The following is an 18,774-nucleotide window of genomic DNA, read 5'->3' on the forward strand; positions in this document are numbered from 1 at the left end:
TCTGTGGGCTGTCCCTCAGCCCTTCCTCATCGCTATGGTTATAATAATAATAATAATAGGAAGAAGAATGACTATGTGCCAGGCACTGTACTAAGCCCCGGGGTGGACAGAGGCAAATCGGGTTGGACACAGTCCCCGTCCCCTGTGGGGCTCACAGTCTTAATCCCCATTTTACAGGTGAGGTAACAGGCAAGGTCACACAGCAGGCAAGTGGGGGAGCCAGGATTAGAACACATGACCTTCTGACTCCCAGGCCTTTGTTATATCCAGTACTTTGTTGAAGACCTTAGAGGAGCGCCCGTTGACGTGGAACCTGAGATAAGAGTGTGTCGCCTGAGCCAGCAGACCCGGGACTCTTAGAAGTCTCATCTGGACTGGCTGAGGATCGGGGTACGACCCTCCTCCCTCATTTCTGCTTCCTTCTCATTCTGCCCATCGCTTTTCCCTTCTGCAACTAATTAGCCCAGGCCAAAACACACTGCACATTTAGGGCCTCACGTACATTTTTTTTTCTGGTATTTGTTAAGCCCTTACTCTGTGTCCAGCGCTGGGGTAGATATAAATTGATGAGGTTGGCCACAGTCCCTGCTCCACTTGGGGCTCACAGTCTAATCCCAGCTCTGCCACTTGTCAGCTATGTGACTTTGGGCAAGTCACTTCACTTCTCTGGGCCTCAGTTACCTCATCTGTAAAATGGGGATGAAGACTGTGAGCCTCACGTGGGACAACCTGATTACCCTGTATCTACCCCAGTGTTTAAAACAGTGCTCTGCACATAGCAAGCGCTTAACAAACACCAACATTATTATTATTATTATTAAGTCGAGTGAGAACAGGTATTGAATCCCTGTTCCAGAGTCGAGAAAACTGAGGCACAGAGAATCGACTTTTTATGGCATTTGTTAAGTGCTTACTGTGTGCCAGGCATTGTACTAAATGCTGTGGTAGATATAAGCTAACAAAGCTGGACACAGCCCATGTCCCCCACGGGGCTCACAGTACTGTGTCATAATCCTGGCTCTATCATCACGGCATTAATTCCCATTTTCCAGATGAGATTACTGAGGCGCAGAGAAGTTGAGTGACTTGCCCGAGGTCACACAACAGACAAGTTGTAGAACCGGGATCAGAAGCAGGTCCGACGGCTCCCAGGACCAGACTCCTTTCTCCGGGCCACACTGCTTCCCAGTGAAATGATCTGGGAAATGCCGTTTCACCCCGTCAGCAATGCCATTTTCAAACACCCAAGTGAGGTAAAAGAACATTTCCCAGATCATTATTTCCCAAATCACTAAAACACCAAAGTGCAAACTATGAGGATTTTTTTTTCCTCCTTAAATATCCTATGACGATGCAGAAATCCAACAAGCCCTATCATATAATAATGTCGGTATTTGTTAAGCGCTCACTACGTGCCGAGCGCTGTTCTAAGCGCTGGGGGAGATACAGGGTAATTAGGTTGTCCCACGTGAGGCTCACAGTCTTCATCCCCATTTTACAGATGAGGGAACTGAGGGCCAGAGAAGTCAAGTGACTTGTCCACAGTCACACAGCTGACGAGTGGTAGAGCGGGGATTCGAACCCACGACCTCTGACTCCAAAGCCCCTGCTCTTTCCGCTGAGCCATGCTGCTTCTCTTATGCTGCTTACCGTATACCTAACTGGGCAGTGCCCACTGCAGCTGTAAAATCCGAGGGCTCATCTAGCTTTGCCAGTCCAATTCCAGAGCCAAATTGAGTAAGACTTACTACCCCCTTTCTACGTTCTCCACCCCTCTTCTGCCCCTTCCCTGCCCTGGAAAGACATATCAGTCTCCCTGTCATTTTCTATTGCTGAAGGAAAGTTTCTGGATCAGCAAAGAGCTTGTCTTTTCCCTGCCTTGTCACTCCATTCCTCCCTGCGGTACCTTTGCCCTCCCCCCAGCAGGGGTTGGGGCCCATATCCTGCTGCACAATCCAGGGTCAGAAGGCACATTTCTGGCCATCCTTTGGAGAATTGCGAGAATTAAAGCCAGCTCTCTTACTGTTAGTCTTGGAAGCCAAGAGCCCGATCGGATCCTCCCGTGTCCAGCAGAGAAATGGACTTGGCAGGGGTCAAGGTATGCTCTGAGCAGCCCCAGGCACTACACCTAGGCCGGGGGGGGGGGGGGGGGGGGGGGGGGGGGGGGGGGCTTACGGCTCTTTGATGCTTCACCCAAATGGGCTCTGTCAGAGTGCTGGGTCGTGAAATGCATACGCTGGCCCTTTTCAATCCCGCTGTTGGCTCTGGAGCCAATGCACTTGGAAAGGGGCCCCGGGAATCAAATTCTCAACCTTCTCTACAGAGGGCCGTTGTACATATATTCCACATGCACCAGGAATCTGGACATGAGTCACCAGGAATCTGGACATGAATTCAGAGTCAAGTTCCTTGACCTACCTATTTTTATAATAACGATCATGATTACTACGGTATTCGTTAAGCGCTTATTATGTGCCAGGCACTGTGCTGAGAGCTGGGGTGAAGACAAGCACATCAGGTTGGTCACGGTTCCTGTCCCTCTTGGGGCTCACAGTCTCAGTCCCCCTTTTACCGAGGAGGGAACTCAGGCCCGGAGAAGTGAAGTGACTTGCCGAAGGTCACACGGCAGATGAATGGCAGAGCCGGGATTAGAACACAAGTCTTTCTGACTCCAAGGCCCATGCTCTATCCACTAGACACGCTTCTTGATTCTAAAACGCTTTTAAATAAAGCTATAATGCTGGACTAGATGAGAACCAGCGAGGCCTAGTGGGAAGAGCATGGGCTCCGGAGTCAGACGACCCGGGTTCTAACGGTGGTTCCGCCACTCGTCTGCTGTTTTACCTAGGGGAAGTCACCTACCTTCTCTCCGCCTCAATTTCCACATCTGTAAAATGGGGATTAAATACCTGTTCTCTCTCCTCCTCGGATGTGACCCCCATGTGGGACAGGGACCGCGTCCAACCCGATGAACTCGTATCTACCCCAACACTTGGAATAGTGCTTGACACGCTTGACAAAAACCTCAGTGAATTCATCTTAAATAGATTTCAATCAAAATCATAGCAGGAACAGGACAAGCTAAGGAGGGTTATTTAGTTTATCAATTAGAATAAGGCCTAACCTCATAAGGGTAACCTGTGAAAACAGAAGATCTCCAAGGGTTCTCAGCCCAAAATTTGGTCTCGCTACCTGAGGTCACATGGAGGTGATTATCCTCTTCTGAATCTTATGGTCCATTAATTATCCACCTCATGCTCCGTGTGCAGTTTCCCAGCGAAGTCTCTTTCCTACAATAGAAGCAGCGTGGCTCAGTGGAAAGAGCCCGGGCTTGGGAGTGAGAGGTCATGGGTTCTAATCCCAGCTCCTCCACTTTGTCAGCTGTGTGACTTTGGGCAAGTCGCTTCACTTCTCGGTGCCTCAGTTCCCTCATCTGGAAAATGGGGATGAAGCCCGTGAGCCCCAAGTGGGACAGCCAGATTACCTGTATCTATTCCAGCGCTTAGAACAGTGCTTGGCACAAAGTAACCGCTTAATAAATACTGTTATTATTATTATTATTATTATTATTACAGAATGGACAAGTCCAGGGATTTATATTAATTATAGTAATGATAGTATTTTGTTAAGCGCTTACTATGTGTCAAGCACTGTTCTAAATACTGGGGTAGACACAAGGTAATCAGGTCGTTTCACGTGGGGCTCACAGTCTTAATCCCCATTTTCCAGATGAGGTCACTGAGGCACAGAGAATTTAAATGACTTGTCCAAAGTCACACAGCTGTCAAATGGCAGAGCCGGAATTAGAGCCCACGACCTCTGACTCCCAAGCCCGGGTTTTTGCCACTAAGCCACGCTGTTTCCAGTATTTTGCTTCACAGTATTAGGAAGTTACATCATGGCTCAGATTTCCCTGTCCATCCAAGCAAAGATTGTCATCTAAGAATTCAGTCCCTGTCGGAATTTCTACCTCCTCTGAGGACCGACCCGAACACCGTCTCTTTCTAGGGCTGCTGTTGTGCCTGAGATGAGGGCAGGCCCGGGCTTTTCTGCCCTGGAAGGTCCGGGAGAAGCCGCTGCAATAAGTATGGCTTAAACAAGGGAACGGCTGAGTCTGGGGACAAAGTAATAATACTAATAATAATATTTGTTAAGCATCTATTATGTGCCAGGCACTGTACTAAGCGTTGGGGTGGGCAAGTCACTTAACTTCTCTGTGCCTCAGTTACCTCATCTGTAAAATGGGGATTAAGACTGTGAGCCCCACGTGGGACAACCTGATTCCCCTGTGTCTACCCCAGCGCTTAGAACAGTGCTCTGCACATAGTAAGCGCTTAACAAATACCAACATTATTATTATTATTATTACGAACAAATCAGTTTGGACACAGTCCCTTGTCCCACTTGGGGCTCACAGTCTCAATCCCTATTTTACAGATGAGGTAACTGAGGCACAGAGAAGTGAAGTGATTTGCCCAAGGCACACAGCAGACAAGCGGCAGAGGTGGGATTAAAACCCATGACCTTCTGACTCCCAGGCCTGTGCGCCATCCACTACTTCACGCTGCTTCAGTAATAATAATTATGGTATTTGTTAAGTGCTTTTATGTGCCAGGCACTGTTCTAAGCACTGGGGTAGAAACAAGATAATTGGGTAACAGTCCACACATGGGGTTCACGGTCTTAATCCCCATTAAAAAGATGAGGTAACTGAGGCACAGAAATGGGAAGTGACTTACCCAGGGTCACATAGCAAAAGGGGAGCCGGGATTAGAACCCATGACCTCCTGACTCCCAGGCCCGTGCTCTATCCACAACGCGAGTGTTCTTGGGTAGATGCAGGGAGCACAGTTCAGGGCAACAGCGACAGGGACAGAGAGAGGAAGCAGGAGAGGGAGATTCATTTCGAGTTTCTGCTACTTTCTATGACACTTTCTAAAGTTCTGAGCTGAGGAGCAACGTGGCCTACTGGATACGACTTGGGTCTGGGAATCAGAAGGTCCTGGATTCTAATCCTTCACGGCCACTTGCCTGCTGCTTCACCTTGGGCAAATCACTTAACTGCTCTGTGCCTCTGTTACCTCAACTGTAAAATGGAGAGTGAGACTGTGAGCTCCACGCGGGACAGGGATTGTATCCAACCCAGCTGCCTGTGTCCACCCCAGCGCTTAGTACAGTGCCTGGCACATAGTAAGCCCTTAACAAATGCCATTGTTATTATTATTCTCTGGGCCTCAGTTACCTCATCTATCAAGGGGGGATTAAGACCGTGGGCCCCACATGGGACATGGACTGTGTCCAACCTGATTAGTTTGGATCTATCTTACCCCAGCCCTTAATACAGTGCCGGGAACATAATAAGCACTTAACAAATATCATGAAAAAACCCCAAAGCAAGCAAAAACCTTAAATGTGCTAAGGTTTTTTAAGCCTTCCAGTGGTAAAAAAGTTTGGTTATGTTACTAGCCTTTGGCCACTGGCAAGGGCAGGATGTCATTCACCACAAAGGGAACTCAAAGCTTCCTTTTGGAAACTGGCAGTTCATTCATTTATTCGTATTTATTGAGCACTTACTGTGTGCAGAGCACTGCGCTAAGCGTTTGAGAGAGTACGCTATAACAGTAAACGGACATGTTCGCTGCCCAAAATGAGTTAAGTCCTCCGCTGAGCTGAGAGGGGTAGTCCCAAGGAAGGACCCGTCCCTCTCTCCCACCCGCAAAGGTGGCTCAGTCTAGCCCAGATCCAGGCTATGTTCAGCTCAGGGTTCTTCCAGCCCCAGAGTCATCCTCAACTCAGAAGATTCCAGAAAGGCTGAGTTAGCTCTGGGGCCAATTCGATTCCCCTCACCATGGGAGGGTGGACCAAACCATACCCTGGGGACTAGAGCGGACTGGGAATTCTTTAGATCCATCGGTGGTATTTACTGAGCACTTATTGTCAACAGAGCACCGTATTAAGCGCTGGGGAGAGTATAATACGACTTCCCTGCCCACCAAGTGCTTATGGTCTAGAGGATCGTTCCTAGAATTGCTCTCTCCCTCTCCCAGGAGTCTTTTGGACTTCGAGGTGGTGTTGTGTATGTGTCGAGAGGTTGGATGGAAGAGATCTCTTGGACAAGGTCTGGGGCTTGACTCTCGGAACCCCCCTCTTTCCTCCTCTCCCCCAGAGTTACCATCCTAGGTGATGAACTGTACTGTCAGTCATCGGCTGGGTTGCATCATTCCTGCTCCCGACTGCTGCTGAACTGGGAAATAATGTGAGCAATAAAAGGAAACAAAGCTGCCCACGTTCCTTGAAAATGCTCCTCCAAGAACCATTCCCCAAGAACCATTCCAGGTTATCATATGAGTCAAATGATAATAAGTGTAAACATGAATTCTTACATTTGCTTGCTTTTTCTTCCAAGAAACTTCACATATGTTTCCAGTTTTCCTCACAGTGTCCCAGGGAGGAAGGGAGGGAGCTGAACTGATCTACTGGGCCCAAGAAAATACATGAAAATACAGATACAGATAGAGGGCGGTTAAGTGTCGGGACCCCTCTAACCCCCTTTAGTCTGGTGGATTCTGCCATCTTTGATGTTGGGTGCCTCTCTTCCTCTTTTTATCCAAGGATCCGCAGATCCCAAAGGCTTGAATCTTTGGGGGCTTGACCGGGAGATGGGTGATTATTTTATAACTCTCTTTTCCACAAGGAACTGAAGAGAGTTGTCACCCCACGAGTCCGAGTGTGAACCCAGAATACTATCTAAGAACAGAAGCAGTAGTCAGTCAGTCAATGGTGTTTCCTGAGCGCTTACTGTGTGCAGAACACTGTACTAAGTGCTTGGGAGAGTACACTATAACAATAAACAGATACATTCCCAGCCCACGAGTTTAGAGTCCAGAGGGGAAGACAGACATTAATATAAATGCGGTAACAGAAGTAGGTATAGTAAGTACCGAGTGTCCACTTGATGTGGTTGGGAGATTCAGATGTACAGAAGACAGATTGTACTCCCTGCTTGTATCTTCAGCCGGGCGATGTGATTCTTCTCTTATGGCCATCTGGGGGTTGTGTGTGTTTTTGTGTGTGTGTGTGTGCTTGCATGTGTGTATGCGTGCATGAGCTAGAGGATACAGCACAGGCCTGGGAATCAGAAGTGCCTGGATTCTAATCGCAGCTCCGCCACTTTCTACCACGATAGCTTGGGCACGTGGCTTAGCTTCTCTGTGCCTCAGTTCCCTCATCTTTAAAAGGGGGATTAAGACTGTGAGCCCCTGTGGGTCACGGATGGTGTCCGACCTGATTAGCTCACTTGCCACCTTGGGCAAGTCGCCTAACTTCTCTGGGCCTCAGTTCCCTCACCTGTAAAATGGGGATGAAGACCGTGAGCCCTACGTGGGACAACCCGATGACCTTGTATCTCCCCCAGCGCTTAGAACAGTGCTTCGCGCATAGAAAGCGCTTAAACAAATACCAACGTTATCATTATTACCTACCCCGTTGCTCGGTAGAGGGCCTGGCACATAGTAAGCGCTAGACCGTGAGCTCGTTATGAGCGGGGAACGCGTCCGCTAATTCTGTTGTATCCTATCCTCCCAAGTGCTTAGGACGGTGCTCCACACGGGGTGAGCGCTCAGTAAATATCACTGATAGATTGATTAACAGATACTTTTTGTTTTTTAAGTCGTGATCACCCAGTTGGCGGCTTTCTCGCGGGGGCCGGGTACAGCGTGGTCCTGTAGGTGGCGGTTATGCTCACGTAAACTCTGCTCCTTTCCCAGCCACAGTCATCCATCTTGTAAATGTGTAAGAGGCCTGTTTCAGTTAAGTAGGCTGAAGTGCGCCTGAACTCTTTAACCTCTGACCTAGGATTACTCCCTTTGCCCCAGGCTAGAGGATCAGCTCCATTGCATTCTCAAAACAAAGCTACTACCTAGCTGACATTTCTTTCTCCTCCTGGATTCTATTAGTACCCGGAGGTTGGAAATGCTACTTTGGAGCCGGGTCAGAAATTCGATTGATATTGGCCGCGTTTATCTTTCGGCACAAGCACACACATTACGGGCACACGTGTGCACATATATATACGCGCACACATGCAAACGTACCCCCACTCTCCCTCCAAGGGTCTGACCGAAGTGACTTTTTAAAAAATGGTATCATTTAAACGCTTACTATGTGACAGGATACTAAGCGCAGGGATAGATACGAGATAATCAGGTTGGACACGGTCCATGTCCCACGTGACGCTCCCGGTCTTTATCCCCATTTGACAGAGAAGCAGCGTGGCTCAGTGGAAAGAGCCCGGGCTTGGGAGTCAGAGGTCATGGGTTCGAATGCTGCCTCTGCCACTTGTCAGTGACTGTGAGCAAGTCACTTAACTTCTCTGTGCCTCAGTTACCTCGTCTATAAAATGGATATTGACTGTGAGTCTCACGTGGGACAACCTGATTATCCTGTATCTACCCCAGTGCTTAGAACAGTGCTCTGCGCATAGTAAGTGCTTAACAAATACCAACAGATGAGGTAACCGAGGCCCAGAGAAGCGAAGGGATCGGCTCAAGGTCACCTAGAAGGTAAGTGGTGGAACTGGGATTAGAAGCCTGGTCCTCTGACCCCCAGGGCCTCGCTCTTTCCATTAGGCCATCCTGCTTCTCTTAGTCCGAGAGATGTCGAAGAAGTCGGGGCCGAATGAAGAGTGTGGTCTGCCAACCCTGGGAGGAAGGCAGAGCTAGTGGAATATTTGGAAGTCAAGAAGGAATAGGAGGAACCAGTGAGGTCAAGTGGAAAGAGTACAGACCTGGGAATCAGGAAACCCGGGTTCTAATCCCAGCTCTGCCTATTGGGTGACCTTGGGCAAGTCACTTAACTTCTCTGTTGCCTCAGTTCCCTCATATGTAAGATGAGGATTCAGTACCTGTTTTTCTCCCCCTTAGACTGTGAGCCCCATGGGGGATAGAGACTGTGTCTGATCTGTATTGAATCTTCTCCAGGGCTTAGCACAGTGCTTGGGACAGTAGACACTAACATATACTACAAATATTATTATTGTTACTACTATTGTGAAACCCAACAAGGACCATTTTGGATGAAAATAAGGAAAAGTTTGCTATTAGGTCAGAGAGAGCCCGTGACCTTGGCACCATTCTTGACTCCTCTCTCTCATTCAACCCACATATTCAATCCATCACTAATTCCTGTCGGCCTCACCTTCACAACATCGCTAAAATCCGCCCTTTCCTCTGCTCCCACTCCCTTCTGCATCGCCCCGACTCGCTCCCTTTGTTCTTCTCACCCAGCCCCACGGCACTTACTTACATATCTGTAATTTATTTATATTAATGTCTGTCTCCCCCACCTCTAGACTGTAAGCTCACTGTGGGCAGGGAATGCATCTGTTTCTGGTTGCATTCTACTCTCTCAAGTGCTTAGTACAGTGCTCTGCTCAAAGTAAGCTCTCAATAAATACAATTGAATGAATGAATGAGAGAAGTTTGTAAAGAGGATGGATTCACTGATACTGAGAAGCAGTGAGAAAGAATACTGAGAACAGATCTGGGGAACTGGTCACTTGGTCCAAATCTGTTATTCTCTCTACCTCTCTTTAATATAAATACAAGTGCCTAGCTAAACCAAAATGTTTGCAATGATACCATATGGGTTAGAGACTGTAGGCCATATTTGAAAAGACTTTGCACACGGAAGCACTATATGAGTTATATGACATCTCACTTACTTTTCTACTACTATGCTCCAGTAAACGAGACGATCAGCTTTCCTATCCCTCGCTTGGTTTCAAGTGACTTACTTCATAAATTGGAAGGTTGGTGAAGCTAAATCTGGACTTGAAATAGTAACAGGAGGCTCCTAGTCTAAGAGGGAGGGAGAACGGGTATTGAATCCCCATTTTACAGATAAGGAAGCTGAGGCACGAGGAAGTTAAGTGAGTTGCCCAAGGTTACACAGAAGGTGAGTGTCAGAGCCCGGATTAGAATCTAGATCCTCCGAATCCCAGGCCCGTGCTCCTTCCACTGAGAGAAAACCTCTGAATGGGTTTCCTTTATGATCTTGACTGAATCACTGGAAAAATGAAACTACTTCAGAAAGGGATGAAAGGGTTTATGTGAAATCAATCATTCAATCAGTGGTTCTTATTGAGCACCTACTGTGTGCAAAGCACAATACAAAGTGTTTGCGAGAGTGCAGCGGAGTGAGGAGACCTGACCCCTGCCTGCAGAGGATAACAGATATACTTTTTCTTGTACCAATGCAGAATAGAGCTTACTTAACCTGGATGAGGCTCCTCAACTCTTTGGAGAAGCAACATGGCCTAATGGAAAGACCACGGGCCTGGAAGTCAGAGGACCAGGGTTTTAATCCCGACTCCGCCACTTGTCTGCTATGTGACTCTGGGCAAAGTCACTTAACTTATCTGTGCCTCAGTTACCTCATCTGTAAAATGGGAAATAAGACTGTGAGCCCCATGTGGGACGTGGGCTATGTCCAATCTGATTAACTTGTATCTACCCCAGTGCTTAATGCAGTGCATGACACGTAGTAAGTGCTTAATAAATACCAAAAAAAAAAAAAAACCAAACACCCAAATCTTTTTACCACTGGAACTGGGACTTTGATGATCTTTTCAACATGCAGAGTTGAAACTTACTTTGGCAAAGGTGCTTTAAAGACCTCTAAAGGATAGGGCCTAAGAGAAGATTTTTCATTTTCTCCCAGGGCATCTCACTTGTAGGCTGATGGATAGTGCGCAGGCTTGGGAGTCAGAGGACCTGGGTTCTAATCTCGGCTCTGTAAATTGTCTTCTGAATGACTCTGGGCACGTCACTTAGCTTCTCTTTGCCTCAGTTTCTTCATTTGCAGAATGGGATTAAATACCCATTCTCCCTCCTGCTTAGTACAGAGTTGATTCTTAACAAATGCCACAATTATTATTGTTATTGATGGTCACCCCATCCCCCAGCCCGCTTATGTGCTTGTTTGTTAATGACTCATTTATCTACTTAGTTTAGTGCTTTTATCTGCTCTTTCAATATTGATAATAACAATAGTATTTACTGACTCTGTGCCAATCATTGTACTAAGCTCCGGGATAGAAATAAGATAATCAGGTAGAATCCAGCCGCTGTCCCACAAGGATAGGAGGGAGAACAGGTATTTAGTCTTCATTTTACCAATGAAGAAACCGAGGCACCGAGAAGTTAGGTGACTAGTCCAAGGCCACACAGCAGGCAAGTGGCGAAACCAGGATTAGAACTCAGGTCCTCTGACTCTCAGCCCCATGCTTTTTCCACCAGGCCAACTGCTACTCCACACTATTTCTATATGGGCCTCAGTTACCTACTCTGTAAAATCAAGATAAAAATAGCTGCCTCTTCCTAGCTCACAGGAATAGAGTGAGGATAAAATGGGAGAACTTGATGGGAAAGTGCTTTGGAAAAATAAAAATGCTATTGCAATTCATAGAAATGTTTTTGCTATTCCAACCCCCGGGCTACAGCTATCAAGGCCAACTTACAGTGGTTATTTGGGCCCAGCCGGCTTATGCACCCCTAAAATCATCTAGGAAGTCTTTTCACTCAGGAACGTGAAGTCCCAGGGCAGATTTCCCTTGGCTTTTCTCGTGGGTGTTGGAGAGCCCAGGAGCAGAGATTGTGCAGAGCCCTCTGGACTGGCTGGCTCTGAAAGCATCGCTGGGAAGTCTCCTGGCATATTTGTCTGAGAGCCGGGGAAGGATTTGAGGAGCGGAAGCCGGCTACTCATTGATCCCAAGGGGCTCTTCCTTTTCCAAGCTCTGACCTCCGCTGGAGCCAGAGTTGGTCCATATTGCCCAGGACTTTCCCAGGACTCCACTGGGCCAGTCTGGCTCCAGTCTCTGAGCGTTTGTTGAAAATGTGGTTATCCCTTAGGGAAAGGAAAGTGTCGAGGAGGGAGTCAGGGTGGCGGTTCCTCCGCTGTCTCCAGAGGCGATTCAGGTTCCATTCTCTGTTCTCCATCTCCTGTTGGGGAAGGGCAGGGCTTGATCATGACTGAGGACCTCTCCGAAGCAGCCGCTGGCATGAAGGAGGGATGGGGATAGCCTGTCCCCCTCCTGCAGAACGGAGACGGTGTTGCTGTGACACCTCATTTAGCTCTCAATCAGTCACATTTACTGAGTGTTTACTGTGTACAGAACACTGCACTGAGCACTAAGGAGAGTCTTGTCTTAAGCTGTCGAGCCGTCTCAGGCCCAAAGCGACACCATGGACACATCTCTCCCAGAAGGCCCCACCTCCATCTGCAATCGTTCCCGTAGTATATCCATAAAGTTTTCTTGGTAAAAATATGGAAGTGGTTTACCACTGCCTCCTCCGCACAGTAAACTCAAGTCCCCGCCCTCGACTCTCTCCCGTCGAGACTTCAAGCACAGGGAGGTCTTGACTTGTAGCATATTGCTTTCCACTCGCTAGCCACTGTCAAGGCTAGGAATGGAAAGGATAGACCTCAACTTGACTCTCCCTCCTATAGTTGAGCCTGGGAGAGTACTGGAAACTCTCCAGGTGTGACCCTGAGAGGGTCTTTGGAGAATACAATATAACAAAGTTGTTAGACACATTCCCTGCCCACGAGGAGCTTGATCTCAGTGGTCTCTGGTTCAGAAGCTCTTTTTCACAACCCTTGTGGCTGAAGAACTGCTGTTGTTTCAGACTCTAGTGAGCCTTCTACCTCTTAAAATATTTTCAGCTCACACACTTTCTGCCCAGATCAGCCAGAGACATGTCCACCAAACACTGTTTCTCTTTCAAATCCTCCAAAAGCAATTTTTCAACTCTCGATCGTTTTCTCTTTCCCAGGACCGGGAATTCAGTCAATCAATCGGTGGTATTTAGTGAGCGCTTACTTTGTTCAGAGCACCATATCAATCACTTGGGGGCATACAATGGGGTTGGTAGATGCGATCCTTCATGGTGTCTCTGGCCTGCCATGATGAGCTTCCTGCGTTTCAGGTACGTGGATAGAGCATGGACCTGGGAGTCGGAAGGTCCTGGGTTCTAATCCCGGCTCTGCCACTTGTCCGCTGGGTGAACTTGCCTCAGTTACTTCATCTGTAAAATGGGGATTAAGACCGTGAGCCTCATGTGGGACAAAGCGGGTGTCCAACTTGCCTTGTATCTACCCCAGCGCTTAGGATGGTGCCTGGCACATAGTAAACACTTAACAAATGCCACTAAAAGAAAGACATAAAGACCATCACTGCAAGACAGACACATCTGTCACTGAGTCTGTTGCATCTTTCAGTTTTACATCAGCCTAGGATATTTGCATTTTGCCAAGGCTGGGTGGTCATGAATCAGAGTCCTTGTTATTTCTCCCCTCATAGGGGCTGGAGTGAGCCGGCTTCAGAATTCAGAACTCAAAATCTGTCCTCCTGAGGTGGGGTCCGAAGGGCTGCCCTAAACCTTTTGCGTGATGTTATCACATCAGGCTGTGCGTACAGGCAACAATCACTCAATCAGTTATATTTCTTGAGTGCTTACAGTGCTCAGAGCACTGTTCTAAATACTTGAGAGAGTACAACCCAACAATATAGCAATCCCTGCCTACAATGAGCTTGCAGTCTAGGGGATAACTAATCATAATGATGTCATAGACAAGATTTTATAGAAGAGTCTTTCTCTGCCCCTGCCTCTGCCACTCTCTTGCCTGACCTTTGACGGAATGCTCTGGACAGTTCGGCTCTGAGACTCTGATTTACGGCCGACTATCGGATCGCTTCCATCCCACAGCCATCTTTGAAAAAGCCAGGGGCATGTATCGCCTCCTGACAACAGCATACAGGGACTCCTATAGCACCCCTAAAAAATAAAGAACCCACCCATCACCCCCATATAATCACCAATCCAGGAATAAGAGAACACACTAAGAAGTTCACAACAATGGAGTTTACTGGCTCACTCATATATTGGTTTAGGAACCAGTGGACTCCGACCTGGAGAGCCAAGACCATTTTTCCCTGGCTCCTTTTACAATAATTATGGTATTTGTTGAGCGCTTTACTATGTGCCGGTCACTGTACCAAACGCTGGAGTCATACCCTCCCAACACTCTCTACCCCTCCCCAGTTCCGTCCTGAAGGTGGGCATCCTCTCCTCTGATGTCAATCTGGGTGATCCGAGGTGTTTCTGAGGCGTCGGGCACATTTCCGGAATGGGCTCAGCTTTTGAGGAAGGGTCGTGGCGGGGTCAGCCGATATGGTCTTCTTGGACTGAAGAAGGCCCCTTCGATATTATCAATCTCAGTAGCTTTCTTGGTGAAGATGATGGGATGATTTGTTATCCATTGTTAGCCCCGTTGTCCCTTCTTTGGTGTGCTGGTAACTGTCCTGGTCCCATCATCCTTCTGGGGTCTGTGTACTATTGTGTGGCTCCTGATTCTAGCCATTGTGTTACTGCCAGGAACTGCCTGTTCCACCCCATTCTCCTGCCCCCTCCACTATTCCGCATACATACAGTTTGAATACCCCAACGTCGGCCTTGGGACCCCTCAACCTCAATAACTAAAGTGTAAAACAGCGAGGGTGTCTTCGACGAGGGCTAGAAGCAGCATTGCCCAGTGAATAGAGCACGGCCCTGGGAGTCAAAAGGATTTGGATTCTAATCCTCGCTCTGTTACTTGTCTGCTGTGTGACCTTAGGCAAGTCACTTAACTTCTTGTTGCCTCATTCCTCATCGGTAAAATGGGGATGGAGACTGTGAGCCCCATGTGGGACAGGAACTATGTCAAAAGTGATTAGCTTGTATCTACTCCAGTGTTTAGAACAGTACTTGACACATAGTAAGGGCTTAAGTAATACTATTATTATTATTATCATCATCATCTTTGGAAGGCCCCTTGCATCTGCCTCCACCACGGTTCTCTGAGGTGACGACTTACCTCTTTTACCCTCTTAAGCCATCCTTAGGTGGGGCAGAATGGGATATGCTGTCATATCATAGGTTTGGATCTTCTAGGGGAAGCCTCTGGCTGTCTCCATTATTGATGGTGGAGATTTGTCCTGAGATTCAGGGGTCTCATCATTCAGTTTAATTGACACTTCTCACGGACGTTTGGTTCTATACTTTTAGACCAGAGAAAAATCAATGCCAAATCTTGTCAAACCACGGTCCTCCCCCTTTTCAACTCTTTGCTAAAGGCTCATCAACCCTTAACGGCTCCTTTACCCACCATCTAAATCTGAACTTTCTACTTATTACTGCCACCTTCCAAACTTTAATTTCCCGGTATAGACCTTCAGGATGCTTCCATTGCTTGTGTGATAATAATAATAATGGTATTTGTTAAGCACTTACTATGTGCTAAGTGTTAACTGTTAAGTGCTAACTGTTCTAAGTGCTGGGGAGATACAAGGTGATGAGGTTGCCCCACGTAGGGCAACCTGAATCCCCATTTTACAGATGAGGTAACTGAGGCACTGAGAAGTGAAGTGACTTGCCCAAAGTCACACAGCTGACAAGTGGCGGAGCAGGGATTAGAACCCATGACCTCTGACTCCCAAGCCCGAGCTCTTTTCCACTGAGCCACTTATAGTTGTTGGCTACTTGTTCATTCCATCTCGATGTTCGTCCATTCTCTCGATGACTCTGGGAGTTCCTTGAGGGTAGCAACCATGCCCTGCCTTCTCCTTTGTAATTTCTCCATCCCTAGATTGTTCCACGGGGATTTCAATATCCATGAGGGTATTCCCAGTGACCCTTCAACAGCCTGCTTCCTCTCACTCCTGTACTCCATTGACTTCCTGTTCCATCCCAACTCATCCTCAAACCAACTTGGACACAAGCTCGATCTCATCACCTTTAGTCACCATACTGTCTCTACCCTCACCGATTCTGAAATTCCTCTATAATAATAATAATGACGATGACGATGGTATTTGTTAAGTGCTAACTATGTGCGAAGCACTGTTCTAAGCACTGGAGTAGATACAAAGTAATTAGTTTGTCCCACATGGGGCTCACGGTCTTAATTCCCATTTTACAGATGAGGGAACTGAGGCAAAGAGAAGTTAAATGACTTGCCCAAGGTCACACAGCAGACAAGTAGCAGAGTCAGGATTAGAACCCGTGGCTTCTGACTCCCAAGCCCGGGCTCTTTTCACTAAGCCACGCTGCTTCTACCACAACTTCCTCACCTGCCTTCTCTCCCACATACTCACTTCCTGGAAATCTGACCCGTTCCCCCATAGTGACCTTCGATCTTTTGACCCCCTCAAAATTTCTGGAGTCATCATGCACTATTTGGTCTCTATACTCAAACTATCTTCTCTTGAACGAAAACTGATATCCTCAACACCGCCCTCTCCACTGAACTCAACTTCTTCACTCTCCTGTCCCTCCATTGATCTTGTACCACTAAGTCACAGCCCTGGATCACCTCCGCAATACACTTCCTCCCCTCCTGTATATGAGCTAAGGAGCGCTGCTGGCAGAAATCCAGATACCAGGCTGACTTTTTCCATCTTTATTTGACCCTCACAAGCTTTACTTCTTCCCTCTTTTCAGCCTGGTGACATCATTACTCCTTATTGACTCCCACGTCCATTGCCTATGCCAGCTGATTCAGACATTTAACGCCCTCCTCAATCCCTTTGTCCTCCCTCCCCCTCCATCTCTTGCCCTTAATGACCCGGCCACATACTTTATTGATAAAATTGAAACCGTCAAGCATGATCTCCCTAAAATCAATCAGTCAATCAATAAATGGTATTTATTGAGGACTTACTATGTGCAGAGCACTGTTAATAATAATAATAATAATAATGTTGGTATTTGTTAAGCGTTTACTATGTGCAGAGCACTGTTCTAAGCGCAGGGGTAGACACAGGGGAATCAGGTTGGCCCACGTAGGGCTCACAGTCTTCATCCCCATTTTACAGATGAGGTAACTGAGGTGCAGAGAAGTTAAGTGACTTGCCCACAGTCACACAGCTGACAAGTGGCCGAGCTGGGATTCGAACCCATGACCTATGACTCCAAAGCCCGTGCTCTTTCCACTGAGCCACGCTGCTTCCCAGCCACGCTGCTTGGGAGAGTATCATACAACGGAATTAACAAAGAGTTCCCTGCCTATAATGAGCTTAAAATCTCCCCGGGACCTCTCCGATCCTTCCATCCTCTTACCTCTTCTTCGACTCTTCCATCTTTCCCAGCAGTATCTCAAGAGGAGATCACCCATCTCCACTCAAAATCAAAGCTGCTACTATGCTGATCCAACCACTTATCATAACCTGTCTTAACTGCAGCATCGGCCTCCTCGCTGACCTCTCTGCCTCCTGTCTCTCTCCACTTCAGTCCTCCCTTCTCTTGGCAGCCCAGATCATTTTTCTAAAAAAGCGTTCAGTTCACATCTCAAAATCCTCAAAAATTACCTCTCACTGCCCATCCAGCTCCCCATCCGACAGAAACTCCTTACCACTGGCAATAGAGCACTCAATCGGCTTCCTCCCCTAATAGCTTACCTAGTTGATTTCCTACTACAACCCAGGCCACATGCTTTGCTTCTCCAATTCCAACCTACTCAGGGTTCCTTTATTTCATCTATCTTTCCGCCAACCTCTCGCCTGGCCCGGAACTCCCTCACCCCTCCATATACGAGAGAAGATCTCTCTCCACCTTCAAAGACTTGCTAAAATCACATCTCCCCCAGGAAGCCTTCCCGACCAAGTCCTCGATTCCCCTACTCCCTCTCTCTTCTGCACCTAGTACACACTTGGATATTTACCCTTTAGGAACTTGATATTCACCCCACCCTCAGCCCACAGCACTGACGTACATACCTGTAATTTATCTTAATGTCTGTCTCCCCTTCTAGACCGTAAATTCATTGTGGGCCGGGAACATGTCTACCGATTCTGTTGTGCTGTACTCTCTCAAGCACTCAGCACAGTGCTTTGTACACAGTAAGTGCTCAATAAATGCCCTGGATTGACTGATTCCTTCTGCACCCACTACAATGCTCTCCCCACAGAGGACACTCATTCAGTACTGCTAAATGAGGGAATGAATAAATGCAGATAATAATTACCAGTGATGGTAAAGCATTTTCAATCCAAAAAGAGCTAAGGAAATGTTCTGTTATTACTGGTAATTACCATTATGATTTGATTGGCAGACCCTATCCAATTAAAAAAAAAAAAAGAACTTTGAACCCGCAAGGCCCCCATCTTGGCAAAATGTAGGTCTCCCATTGTTTTTTTTAAAAATTACTATTGCTAATGTTATGAAAATAACTCTTCCGTAGAACTTTGCATCCTAGACATGAAGGCACCTGTAATTATCGTCCTGCCTCGTCCCCGAGAGATCGAGAAACAGACTGGGCTCTTTGGGGAAAGGAACTCGAAGCACCAATTTCGGGATCTTCCCTCTCTTCCCAACATATTGCAGACCCGCTGGCTGGGGGCACCTAGCGCTGAGAGTTCTCGGGTGATCTTGGGCTCCGCGATAGCTGGCCTGGGCTAATGACGGCTCTACTCAGAGGTGCCTTTATTAATAATGCAGTCGTGACTTTACCCCTAATACGTCCAAGGGGCATTGTCCTCATGGCTAAGCCAGAATCAGACAGTGCTTCTTTATGGAGCCTGCCTGCTGGACCATCAGCGTGTTATAATGCTCTTCCTGCCCAATTACCTTATGTATTTAGCCGGGAGTAACCTCTTAAGCCTCTTCTGCTAACTTTAAATGATCATCTTTCACACTGGGAGCTTCAAATCCTTGTCAGTATACAGTCAGTCAGCTTAAC

This window comes from Ornithorhynchus anatinus, chromosome 4 (genome assembly GCF_004115215.2).
Source record: "Ornithorhynchus anatinus isolate Pmale09 chromosome 4, mOrnAna1.pri.v4, whole genome shotgun sequence".
In the NCBI taxonomy this organism is placed as follows: Eukaryota; Metazoa; Chordata; class Mammalia; order Monotremata; family Ornithorhynchidae; genus Ornithorhynchus; species Ornithorhynchus anatinus.